Source organism: Mesocricetus auratus, unplaced genomic scaffold (genome assembly GCF_017639785.1).
Source record: "Mesocricetus auratus isolate SY011 unplaced genomic scaffold, BCM_Maur_2.0 Super-Scaffold_100007, whole genome shotgun sequence".
NCBI classification, from domain to species: Eukaryota; Metazoa; Chordata; class Mammalia; order Rodentia; family Cricetidae; genus Mesocricetus; species Mesocricetus auratus.
This window is the reverse complement of record NW_024429191.1, coordinates 75,459,626-75,472,764: the sequence shown is the minus strand read 5'-3', so window position 1 is coordinate 75,472,764 and position 13,139 is coordinate 75,459,626. Positions and strand designations below refer to the sequence as shown.

The 13,139-nt window shown below is 50.8% G+C and overlaps 1 pseudogene; it reads left to right on the top strand.

Moving 5' to 3' along the window:
- Positions 1-6,181: 6,181 nt before the first annotated feature.
- LOC121141694 lies at positions 6,182-6,307 on the top strand (annotated as a pseudogene).
- The last annotated feature ends 6,832 nt before the right edge of the window (positions 6,308-13,139 follow it).

Sequence of the window (13,139 nt, the reverse complement as noted above, 5' to 3'; positions counted from 1 at the left end):
GCCTCTGCCACCCGAATGCTAGAGTAAAGGCGTGCGCCACCACGCCCAGCACAAATATTTGTTGGCTAAACTAGCTTAGGTTGGCCGCCAGAGTAGATATTCCTGCCCTCCGGGAGCTTCCCTTTGAAGTCATTACTCGTAAGGTTTCTAGACACCTTTGGGGTACGTCGAGGTACCACAGTGGCATCCAAGCCCCACCATCCGATTTCTCAAAGACCTAACTCCACCTCCAGCCTCAAGGCGTGCCTAAAGATTTAACGCGAGTTAAGAGATCGCGGCTACCTAGGAGGCCCTAGCAAACAGAATCACGCCTGACTTCTGGGCGTGCACACAAACACAATAGCGCTCGCAACCGTACGACGGAGGATTAAAGTCCCCGAAACCGGGTCTGGGGCTTAGGGGGAGGGCGACCCAAAACTCACCACCCCCAGACTGGTATAGACCCAAAGACAAGACCTGAGCCCCTTTTTTTCTTTACAAGGGGGAGACGGCGCCCTCACTGGGACCAAAGGTCAAATACCCTCTCAGCGGGAGGTTGGGTGGCTGAGGGGGGACCGCAGCCCTGGGGGCTTCATCCACACTTCAAAGACCTCTAGGCCGGGAACGCTTCCTGGGGGGAGGGGCAGGGGGCTCGGAGAGGAGAAGGCGGGCCGGGGGATTGAGGGTGGAGGGGGCCGCTCCCCCTTCAGCGCGCTGCCCCCCTGGCCGACTCTTCCGCCGGGTCCGCCTCCTTTTCTCTAGCACCTGTTCAACCGGAACATCAAGGGGCCGGAGCCCGCGGCTCCCCCCTCCGCGCCTCTTTAGTACCTTTCATCCCGGAAGGGGGGTGAGTCCCCGCCCAGGAGGGGGGGAGCGGGGCGGGGGAGAACTTGTCCTTGACCTGGTCTGTGGCGTCAGGGATTTACTCCCTTAATCCTGGCGAGGCGGGAGTTTGGGGAGGTCTGTGAAGCCGAGTTCTGGGCTGCAGCCCCCAAATCTGCTGGACCCTGGGAATCCCGGAGGCTGCCGGGACCAAGAGGCTGTCTAGAGAAGCGGACCCGGGGTAGCCCATCTTGTGGCTTCTGAATCAGGACACGTTGAGGGCCAAGATGTTGGCTAGGGCTGTTTTTTTTACTCAGATTGTGAACTTTGCTCATAAGAAAAGTTAAGACTCAGAGGAGAAACCTTATTTGAAGTTTTTAGCGTACTTACTACTACTGCAGGAAAACCGCGAAAAATGCCTGTCCTACCTTTGCGACAGTTTTAAAATATCGGCGTATTTACTTCTGGAACCCTTACTGTCAAAGTGGTCAGAGTTCCGGGTTTCGCCGGACGGGGGTCAACGTTACGACCCCTTAGTCCCTGTGCCCAGGAATTGGTGACCTGGGGACAGGGAACCGATGCCTATCTTGAGTCAGGCCCGAGTCCAACATGTCCCCAAAGCTTTTATGATGAACGTTTGATGCACGTTTAGCGTTTTAGGAACGTAGTTTGACTTCTTCCCCACGACCATTTACGGTGGGTGGAAACGTCCTCCGCTTTTTGCAGGGACTGCGACACGGGTTAAGTAACTTGCTCAGAGGCGCCTAGATTGAACCCCAGATCCAAGGTTTGGAGCCAGCCTTGTCTTCTGCTAAGACTAGGACTCTGGCACCGTGACTCCAGCCTGTGGGGAGCTGAGCTGCCCGCCTCTTCCCCGCGCGCTCTATTGTAAGGGTTCCCCTCTGGTCCTGGGGAACCCTCTGCAGGCTTGGCTGGTTCGCAGCGGGTACCGGGGGCGGAGCTGTCAGGCTCATTTTCCAGCTTCCAACCTTTTCCCGAGCGTCCACTTGGTGCATATCCACAAAATCCAAGCAGGAGCAGGTCTCGACCAACAAGTGGTTCAAGTTCACAGTGCTCTCCGTAATATGACTTATCACTGATTTGAAGTGTCACTCATAATCTGGCCGTACAGCTATCAACTCTCAGCAAGTCCCTCCTATAAATCAGGCGTTACCCTGAGGCGTGGACCGGGTATACCTTCGTAAAGACCAAATACACACAGTAGGCACTCAAACCCTGCGATTCCTCTCTACACCCGCCGGCGAAGCGCGCCACTGCAAGCAGCGCGTCCCACTCCCGCCTCCCGCATCTCCACCCGCCTTGCACGTCCCGCCGCAAAGGGACTGGGGCAGAGAGAGCGAAACAGAAAATTATTTCCGCCCTCTCGGCCCGCCCCACCCCGCCCCGCCCCGCCCCGCCCGTCCCCGGAGCCAGAAGGGGATTGTGGGGCCGTCTTGGCCGCCGCCGGAGCCGAGCGGGGCGGAAGCGCGCGCTGTGCTGCTGCTCGGGCCCGACCGCGCCGGCCCCCGCACCTCCCGGCGCGGGCTGCGGGCTGCGGTCGGGGCGGTCCCGGGCCCAGGCGCCTGCCGCGGGGCGCGCTTCCGCGAAGTCTGGTTCACTGGTTCCCGGAACGGAGCGGGGGAGGCAGAAGAGTGTGGCGGTTTCGGTTTTTTCCCTACCCTACATTTGCTTTCGTGGGTCCCCGGGGCCGGGGGGTAGGTACGACCTCTCTTCTGGGCTAGTAGACAGACCTGGGCTGGAAGAATGGACTGCGCGGGTACCCACGGGTGGGTTTGCTTTTTCTTTACGCCTCCTTTGCGAACTGTTTTCAATCCCGAAAGCAAAGCTGCTGACCTTGTGGGGCGCGTGGAGAGGTTAAGTGCCTTTCCGGAGGTAACCCAGCCAGTGAGTAAGAGGATTCTAGTGACCGGGTAGACCGACTGGCATGGGTTAGAGCGCGGGTGAGGAGAAGGGTGCGTTCCAGTTGGTCTCAGGTGCCAGCCCCAGCCCTGCCATTTACTAGCTATGACTGGTTAGAATACATCGCTGGGCTCTTCAGTTGCTCCAAAATAGGCTGTATCAGCCCAAGAAGCGAAAGGGGCAGGTTGCCTATTGCTATCAGGGTGCTAGGACGGGTGATTTCCCACCAAAGGTTATGACTGCCCATGACCTATCTTGTGGGGGAAGGGAGATGAGCCAGCACGTTCGTTCCTAAATCATGCAAGAAGCCCGTCTGAAGAGGAACCGTAGGAGTCGGGGGCTTTCCCAGGCCGTAGACTGTCCAGAGTCATCGCTGTTGCAGTGGCCCTCAACATGTGCTTTTCACACATGTTCACAGGAAGACACAGCACTTAGGGTTCATAAGCAAATACATGCAAAAACTTTAGCTTGCCAAACTGTCAGATGGAGATAATTAGATCCCCTTTCTCCAGCCTGCAGTCCTAGCAGGTGCTTTAAGAACCGAGTGAACTTTGGCAATACCTGTGGCCAGGGCAGCAGTGACTTCCTCTAGAGAGTTAGGATGAGTGGGAAGGGGAAAGTTCATGGGGTAAGAGTCATCAGCTTCAGAATTTCTTGGAATCTAGTCCCAGCCTCCCTTCTTAGCCCCTAGCCTTGTGCACAGCAGTTACCATCTGACTGGTTGGGTGGTTTCATCTTGGAAGTCCCCTTGGACTTAACCCTGTGGGCTGGTTACCATGTTCCCAGCCTGGGGAAGACTTGATGACTGCTAGGTTTTCCCTACCTCTGTGCTACGAGTCCTTTCTGAAGTCTCAGGTTCATTCCTCTTGTTGTAGTTACAGTCAGAAGTTGAGAAAGTCCAGCAAATATTTCAATGAATCCTGGACTGGCAGAGCACAATACACAGATAACTCCTGGGCTGGTAGGAGTGACAGCAATATAGAGAAATCACACATTCCAGGTGGCTGGGCCCTGGGAGCCTTGTGAGCAGTTCCTGCACTGTAGTGTTTATGAGCTGGGGAAGGCATGAGCTGGGCCCAGTTCATGAACAATGGTTCATAGACAGATGGAGGCAGAAGAACTCCAGGCAAGAACCCAGCTAGCTCAGAGTTAGAGACAGGAGCCTCCAAACCAGTGTGCTGAAGTTACATTTTGTAATAACTATCTTAGCAAGAGTAGCCCCAGAAAGCACAGGAGGAATTGGCAATAGGGCAACAAACATTAAGAGACCTTGGTGTCTAGTCAGAATGTCTGGGTTTAAACCTAGAGTTAGAGACAGCACTTAGAGTTCATATGCAAATAGCTTTGGTTTGCCAAACTGTAAAATGGAGATGATTGGGTCCCCCTTCTAATTGTGCAACCCAAGACTAGAACCCAAGGCCTGGCCTTTCAGGTAAGATGTGACTGGCCACATGTGCTTCCCTCAGACACTGCTTAGGGTAGAGTCTAGAAGTTGGGAGGAGGTTCCTGACAGTAATTCTCATTCTTAAAGTTCATGTGAACTCCCAGGGATTTTTTTTATTCAAATGCAGGGTTTTGTTGTTGTTGTTTGTTTTCCCCCCATGGGGTTTCTCTGTAGTTTCAGTGCCTATCCTGGAACTCGATTTATAGACCATACTGGCCTCGAACTCACAGAGATCCCCCTTTCTCTGACTCCTGAGTGCTGGAATTAAAGGCGTACTCCACCACAACCCAGCTCAAATGAAGATTTTAAAAAGATTTATTTACATATTTTATTTATATGAGTGCTCTGTTTACATGTGTGAGGATGTATTTATGGAGTCCACAAGAGCCCAGAATAAAGGGAAGTCAGGTATTTATTGGGGAACAAATGACAAAGCAAGGTAGAGAACCACCAAGGATGCTCCCACTGCCTTCTGACCACAACCCAAGAGACCCAGCCCACAGGCAGCTTCTGGGCCCCACCCGAAAGGGTACCTCAAAGACTATTGGCTAAAAGAATTCCCGAACCGAATATGTGCTTGCATGACAGAAGAGGGCTTCAGATCCCATTATACATGGTTGTGAGCCACCATATGAGTGCTGGGAATTGAACTCAAGACCTCTGAAAGAGCAGCCAGTGCTCTTTTGTTTTTGTTTTTGTTTTTGTTTTTTTTGGGTTTTTTTGGTTTTTCGAGACAGGGTTTCTCTGTATTGTTTTGGAGGTTGTCCTGGAACTCACTCTGTAGACCAGGCTGGCCTCGAACTCACAGAGATCCACCTGCCTCTGCCTCCCGAGTGCTGGGATTAAAGGCATGCGCCACCAACGCCCGGCTTGCCAGTGCTCTTAACCACTGATCTCTCCAGCCCCTGAAATGCAGGTTTTTATACTTTTATTTCATGTACATTGGTGTTTTGCCTGAATGTATGTCTGTGTGAGGCTGTTGGATCCCAGAGTTACAAACAGTTGTGAGCTGCCATGTGGATACTGGGAATTGAACCCTGGGTCCTCTGGAAGAACAATCAGTGCTCCTAACCACTAGACCATCCCTCCGGATTTTTAATATCTTATTTTCAGAGCCGAGGACTGAATCTAGGTCCTTGCACTTGATAGACAAGCACTCTACCACTAAGTTAAATCCCCAACCCCAAGATTTTTAATTTTTAAAAAATTATTATTATTACTTTTAGTTTTCTGAGGCAGGGTTTCTTTAGCTCAAGCTGGCCTCAAACTCACATGAACCACCATGGCCGACCTAAGCTCTAGTATGTGTGGCTGAATAGAAGGAGCACGCTTGGATAGTGCTGGGGACTGGAATGGGGCTGGGGCAGGAGGAGTCCAGGTGAAAGGTGAGTGTTCGGCTAACTGTGGCGGCGGGGGAAGGAGACTGGGCTGGATGGAAAGAAGCTCAGGCGGAAAGAGTAACCCGGGACTCACCAGTCAAACAGGAGGAAGGATTCTAGAAGGAGCAGGACCTGGTGACCTCAGGCTGGAAAATTCCAGGCTCTGATGCTAGAGGCTGACGGACTGAGGGGTAGGACAGTGAGAATCTGTATTAAGTTAGGCAGGATGGTGCACACTTGTAACCACAGCATTGGGGAGGCGAAGGCAGGAGGATTGCTATGAGTTCAAGGCCAGCCTGCGCTAGAGTGAGACCCTGCATCAGAAATAAGGGGGAAAAAGAAAGGAATTAGTGGGGACTCCCTACTAAGGAGATGGGAAATTGGAAAGCAAAGACCTTGAAGTCAGGGATAGACACCCATAGATAGAAGCGGGTCTAGGAGCTGTGCTAGCCCCACAGGCTTATAACCTAGTTTAACTTATAAACTAGTTTAGTTGGAACAACTAAAGATAGAAAATACAAGACCACCTGAGCGACCTAGTATCTCAGAAGCCACAAGGGATGGTGCACACTTGTAATCCCAGCACTTTGCAAGTTCGATACAGCTAATGCTACACAGTGAAACTCTGTTTCAAATAATACTTCAACTGGCAGAGGAGCTGCTGTGATCACGAAGCTAGTGTACCCAAGGTTGATCGTGTCTAATGCACTCTGGGTGTGCTGGCCCTTATAGTTTCCCCAAATGTGGGAAACTTGACTACAGCCATGTTCCCACTCTCCCATATTTAAAAGAAAAAGGTAAAAGGTGTGCTGGAACTCATTATCAAACATGTGCATAGTGCACCCAAGTTTCTGGGTTCAGTACCCAGCCCTGTGAGGTGAGGGCAGGTGCTCGGGTAGAGAGGAATGCGACACGGGCAAGCACACCTTGGAGAACGAACAGCTGGAGCAGGTGCAGAGGAAGCCAGAGATGACCTAAAGAGATGCTCTGAGCTCAGCTGTGGCCTGAGGGTGACTGAGGGCCACCATCTCAGACTGAGACCAGCACACGCACAGGTCAGTGTGAGAGCCCTGTCATGTTCAGGGGGTACAAATGTCTCTCATGAACTCCTAGCTTTTGTTCTTTGACACTTAACTGACTGATGGCCTCTCCAGCCCCAAGGCAATGATGTTTATGTGTTGGGCCTAAGAACTTGACTCAGTGAGTGAATGAACATCTTAGGGAGAGAGAAAACATCTACATGTGGGGTGGGGGAGGGTTGGGGAAGGAATTCATGGCATGAAATTAATTGAATTCTTTTTCAGGGGTGGATTTCAAGACAGGGTTTCCCTGTGTAGCCCTGGCTATCCTAGAACTTACTCTGTAAACCAGAAGTCACAGAGATCTGCTTGCCTCTGCTTCCCAAGTGCTAGGATTAAAGGCATGTGCCACCATACCAAACTATGTCAGTGGAATTGAAAGGAGATAATTAGCCAGGAAGTGGTGGTACAAACCTTAAATCCCAGCACTCAGGAGGCAGAGGCAGGTGGATCTCTATAAATTCAAGGCCAGCCTGCTCTACAGTGCTAGTTCCAGGATAGCCAGGGCTACCCAAGGAAATCCTGTCTCGAAAAATGAAGAAAAGAGGAGATAATTGACATTTGGTCCTAGAGTGGGGAATGACTCCCGGGTTTCCACCCTAACTGGAAAAAGAGAAGGAGATGATTGATTGACAGTTGGCGGTCCTGCAGTGGGGAATGACTCCCGGGTTTCCATCCTAACTAGAAATGTAAGGAAGGAGTGGAGGAACAGAATTGACAGGGTTCATAGTCCCAGTTGGCATTGGTGACTTTGAGGCCTAGTGCACTATTCCAGAGGAGGGTCATACATGCACATTTCCTCGAAATTGTTGAGGTTCGGGGCACCTCTAACATTCTACCTCCTCTCACATACCCTTGAAATTCCAAAAACATATTCATGGATGTCTTTGGACAGTGTTGGGAGTAGTGGAGCCTGAAGCCCTGGAGGGGATACAGTCATGATGGGAAGCTGGGCAGTGTAGAGAGGGCAGGTCCTGGCATTTAAGAAGGGCAGAGGGAGGGGAACACGAGGTATAACCAGAGGAGGAGGAAGGGCCCCAGCAGAAATGGGTCACAGGGACCCAGGACTGAGAAGTGGTCGCACAGCACAGTTGTTTCAAGTGTGTCATAGTAACAGTGCATAAGGGAGGCCAGACAAGCCTTCACAGGGCAGTGTGTGGCCTAGAGGGAGACTGGGAGATGGAGCTCAGAGCAGTGTGGTGGGAGTTTGGAGTTTGGAGGGCTTGGTTAGAGTTCAGCTTCTGGAAAGAAGGGAGGAAGCCAAATAGGGGAATGAAAGACTTTCTGGCTTAGTAGCATGGTGTGTATGGGTAAATGTAGAGGCCGGAAGTCAACCTCAGGAGCTATCGAGCAGACAAGGTCTCCTTTACACGCGCGCGCGCACACACACACACACAGATCTCTAGGTACCTGTGGCGCTGACCACGCCCATTTGGGCGTGGCCACAGGTGCCTATGGGGCGTGTGGAATAAAGATCTGAGGAGAGGGGCACTCGCTCTCTTTCCGCGGTTCTGGTTGGGTCTAGGAATGCTGCTGAGACTGGATTCTTGGAGCGCCAATCTGGTTATCAGTTTCTCATGTGAGTGATTTCCCTTTAATAAACAACCATCAATACCCATATCCCGTGTAGAGTCACTTTTCCTCAACTCACACACACACACAGTTTTGTATGTAGGTAGGTACAAGAATGCCACAGGACAAGCATACTGGGGGCAAAAAACAAAGAAAGTGAGTAACGGTAGGAGAGACCCGGTACCTGCAGCTGACCACGCCCCGTGGGAAGATTCAGGAGATAAAAGAAGGAACAGGTGGGCGCTCTCGCTAATAGATCCTGGCCGCGGTTCGGAGACTATAGAGCACAGACCCGGCTGTGACTGCTTTCTCTAAATAGATACCTAGACCTCTTTTCCAGTGTTAGTTGCATGGATCTGTTCCATCATCAAGAGTTCTACCATGTGGGTTCTAGAGATCAAACTCGGGTAGTCAGGCTTGCAGCCAAGAGCCCCAGGCCGTCCTCTCAGCACTGAGGGTGTGAGTGCCTGCCACCAGGCCCCGCTTTGTTGTTGTTTAAAAAAAATTAACTAACTTTGGATGTGTCTGTGCATGTACATTTGAATGCCTAAGGAGTTGTGAGCCTCTGTCCAGTCCAGCAGACTTGTCCATCGTGCTTAAAAGGAGTGAGGATTGAGGAAAGAAATAGACAAGGAATAGAAGACACAGTTGGGAGCCGGGCGTTGGTGGCACACGCCTTTAATCCCAGCACTTGGGAGGCAGAGGCAGGCGGATCTCTGTGAGTTCGAGGCCAGCCTGGTCTACCTAGAGAGTTCCAGGACAGGCTCCAAGACAATACAGGGAAACCCTGTCTCGAAAAACCAAAAAAAGGGGGCTGGAGAGATGGCTCAGAGGTTAAGAGCACTGACTGCTCTTCCAGAGGTCTTGAGTTCAATTCCCAGCAACCACATGGTGGCTGACAACCATCTATAATTCAATCTGGTGTATATGTAATAAATAAATAAAATCTTTAAAAAAAAAAGACACAGTTGGGAGGGCATCCAGTGGATACTGTGAGCCACCCCTAGTTTATTGCTCAAAGTTCTTATATACCCCAATCAAAAGGGGCGGGAAGGCAAAGGATTTCCTTCCCATGATACAAGGAACAAACAAACGTAATTACCTCCTTAATACCCAAAACATCAAGTAACCATGACCTAAAACAAATATCCTGTTGTTTAGGTGAGACATCCAGTAGCCAATCCTTAGGTCAAACATCCTATTGTTTAACCTTGAAGGAACAAGAATAGGTTTGAACTCTCTGACCCTAAGTCAAGATGGAACGGAACCACTTCTGTGGGCCTCCATAAGCCACCTGATTTGGGTACCAGGAACAAACTGGTACTCATCCTCTGGAAGAGCACCCAGTACTCTTTCCAGCCCCTCCCTGCTTTTTTGGGGGGGAGGGGGTTTCTGGGGATCATACCAAACTCCAGTCTTCATGCCTGGCGGGCATGTACTTATCAACTCTCCTCAGCACAAACACTGTAAAGTTGTCTGCTTTTTGAGGCAGGAACTTGCTGTGTAGACCTGGCTAGCTTGAAGCTCCAAATGTACCACCCTGGGTGGAACTTGCTGCCTTCCTCCTGCCTCTGCCTACTGCGTTCTGCCTGGAATTGCAGGTGACCTCGCTCCCCACTTCTTTTTGTTTTTTGAGACAGGGTTTCTCCACATTGTCCTGACTGGCCTGGAGCTCCCTCTGTAGAGTAGGCGGGCCTCAAACTCAGGGATCCACCTGCCTCTGTCTCCCACGCGCTGGGATTAAAGGCGTGCGTCACCACTGCCCTACGATCTCTCTGCTTCTTAAAACTATATTTAATAAGGTACTAGGAGAGCCAGGGATACTGAGTGAGGTCTTGTCTTGCTGGTACATTTCTGTAATCCATCATTTGGAAGGTGGAAGAGGGAGAATCAGGAGTTCCAGGCTACATGAGATTCTGTCTCAAATGACCTGTTGGATGGCTCAGTGGGGAAGGGCTCCTGCTACAAGCCTGAGGACCCGGGCTGGAGAGATGGCTCAGAGGTTAAGAGCACTGACTGCTCTTCTAGAGGTCCTGAGTTCAATTCCCAGCAACCACATGGTGGCTTACAACCATCTATAATGAGATCTGGTACCCTGTCTGACCTGCAGGCATATATTCAAGGAGAATGCTGTATACATAATAAATAAATCTTTAAAAAAAAAAAGCCTGAGGACCCACAGGACAGAATGAAAGAACCAACTCCCACAAGTTGTCTTCTGACCACCAAGTGCACGCATTCACATACATAAGTCAGTAAGTGCCATAAAAAGATGGGCCGGTGAGAAGGCTCAGCAGTTAAGAGTGCTTACTGCCGTTGCAGAGGACCTGCGATTGGCTCCCAGAACTCACATTATGGCTCACAAGCATCTGTCATGCCACTTCCAGGGGTCCAGTTCCCAAGTGTGTGTGTGTGAATATATGCCTTATGTGATATGCACACAAAATTCCTGTCATATTCAGAAGGAGGCCTGGGTCCTACAGAGGCCTGAAAGGACTCTTGTAACCCTTGCCCCAATCTTTCTGGTGTGTCTCTTCAGTTTCATCATCTCTGGACTACTGCCAGGCTGGTTTCCTGGCTGTCTCTCAACATGGTCCTGCCTTCGAAGACCGTCCTGAACTCTATTTAAGCCTGGAATAGTGGTGCTTATAATGCTAGCACTTGGGAGGCTGAGGCAGAATTCCAAGTTTTAGGCCAGCCTGGGCTTAGCTCTTCCTCTAAGGTGTTTGTTTGTTTGTTTGTTTGTTTGAGATGGGGTCTCACATAGCCAAAGCTAGCTCTGGATTCACTTTGTAGCTGAAGATGACTTTGGATTTCTTCTGATCCTCCTGCCTCCAGCTTCTCAGTGCTGGAATTACAGGCATGTATTACCATGCTTGATTTTATGCAGTGCTGGGTATTGAACCCAGGACTTCTGTATGCTAGGCAAGCACTCTACCAACTGAACTACATCCTCCCCCATAAAAACAAGGAAAACCATACTGAATTCCTGTACCCCCATTTTTCATAACCGCCATTGTTCGTGTATCTACAGCTATTTCTGTCCTTTCTCTTCCTGTGTTAGTGCTGTGAAGAGAGGGTCTTGGGAGAGTGTGTGACTGTGTCAGGAACCCCAGACTGCCTGGCAGGTACTAGATTCTCAGTAAATGTCTAGAGAGGGCTGGGAGATAGAATTCCCAGTCTCTGTCTTCATGCCCTGGGCAGCCTGGAGGTGAACACGTGTCCCAAGCCATCCAGTTTTAATGCCTTCGCACTCAATGTCTGCTTCTCTGTGGCTTTCCTAGGAGTTCCATCCAGCAGGTGACTTCCTTGGGCTTCTTCCTACTGAGACCCCAGTGTGCTTCCTGGCCCCCAAACTCTGCCTCCAAGTGACTCTTCTCAGTTCTCTGTGCTTAGAAATCTGTCTCCAGTGACTTTTAAAGACTTATGTGTATGAGTATTTTTTTTCTTTTGTTTTTTTGAGACAGGGTTTCTCTGTATTGTTTTGGAAGTTGTCCTGGAACTTGCTTTGTAGACCAGGTTGGCCTCGAACTCACAGAGCCTGCCTCTGCCTCCCGAGTGCTGGGATTAAAGGCGTGCACCACCACTGCCCAGCGTGTATGAGTATTTTGCACACATATATGTAAATGCACTATGTGCATGCCCGTTGCCTACAGAGGCCGAAGACATCAAATCCTCAGGATCTGCAGTTACAGAAGGTTGTAAGCTGTCATGTGGGTGCTAGGAACCAAACCCATGTCCTCTGCAAGAAGAGCTAGTGCTCTTAACTGTGAGCCATCTCTCCAGCCCTTTGTCTTTCAAATCCTTCTAAGCCTCTCTCTGAACGGTCCCAACCAGTCCTCCATCAAGGTGCCCCTTAGGCTATCAGTGAGCGACACTTCCTCCTATGGTTACTGTGCTTAGCTTCCTATTCAGACTTCCCCTTCCTCTCCCAGCAGCAAGCAACACACACACACACACACACACACACACACACACACACACACACACACACACACACACACCTCTGCAGGTCCTACCTCAGTTCCCAGCCTCCCTAGGCAGAGCCCTGGGAGTCACCCCAGCTCTCTGTCTGAATCAGCCCCCACAAGCCTCACAGAATCGCCCTTGTAGGTGCTGCCTGGATGCAGAAGGGTCCCTTTTCCTCCCAAGTGCTACCCTCACTCAGCCTGAGAGTTCCTGAGCAGTTTCTACTGTTTCCCTCCCAAGGTCTCTGGTGGCAGTTCTTTGGACCCTGACTGTCAGGTTCCACTGCTATGAAGAGGCCCCATGACCAAGGCAACTCTCAGAAAGCATTTCGTTGGGGGCTGGCTTACAGTTTCAGAGGTTTAGTCTGTTGTCAGGATGGCAGGGGAGCATAGCAGCACACAGGCAGGAGCCCAGAGCGGTAGCTGAGACTACATACTGGTCCATAGGTGGGCGGATAGACAGATAGACAGACAGACAGAGATTGGACCAGTCATCCCCAGTGACACACTTCCCCCTACAAGGCCAGGCCACACCTCCTAATTTCTTACAATCCTTTCAAACACTTCTACTCCCTAAGCATTCAAATATGTAAGTTTTTGTTTTGTTCTGTTTTGAGACAGGATCTCTCTGTGTAGCCCTGGCTGTCCTGGAACTCTCTGTAGATGAGATTGGCCTTGAGTTTAGAGATCCACCTGCCTCTGCCTCCTGAGTGCTGGGATTAAAGGTGTGCACCACCACCTCGAAGCTCAAATACATTAGCAGGGTTTCTCTGTGTAGCTTTGGAGTCTATGCTGGAACTTGCTCTGTAGACCAGACTGGCCACGAACTCACAGAGATCCACCTGCCTCTGCCTCCCGAGTGCTGGGATTAAAGGCTTGTGCCACCACTGCCCAGCTAATTTTTGTTTTTCAAGACAGGGTTTTCTCTAGACCAGGCTGGCCTCGAACTCACAGAGATTCACCGCCCAATGGGGGG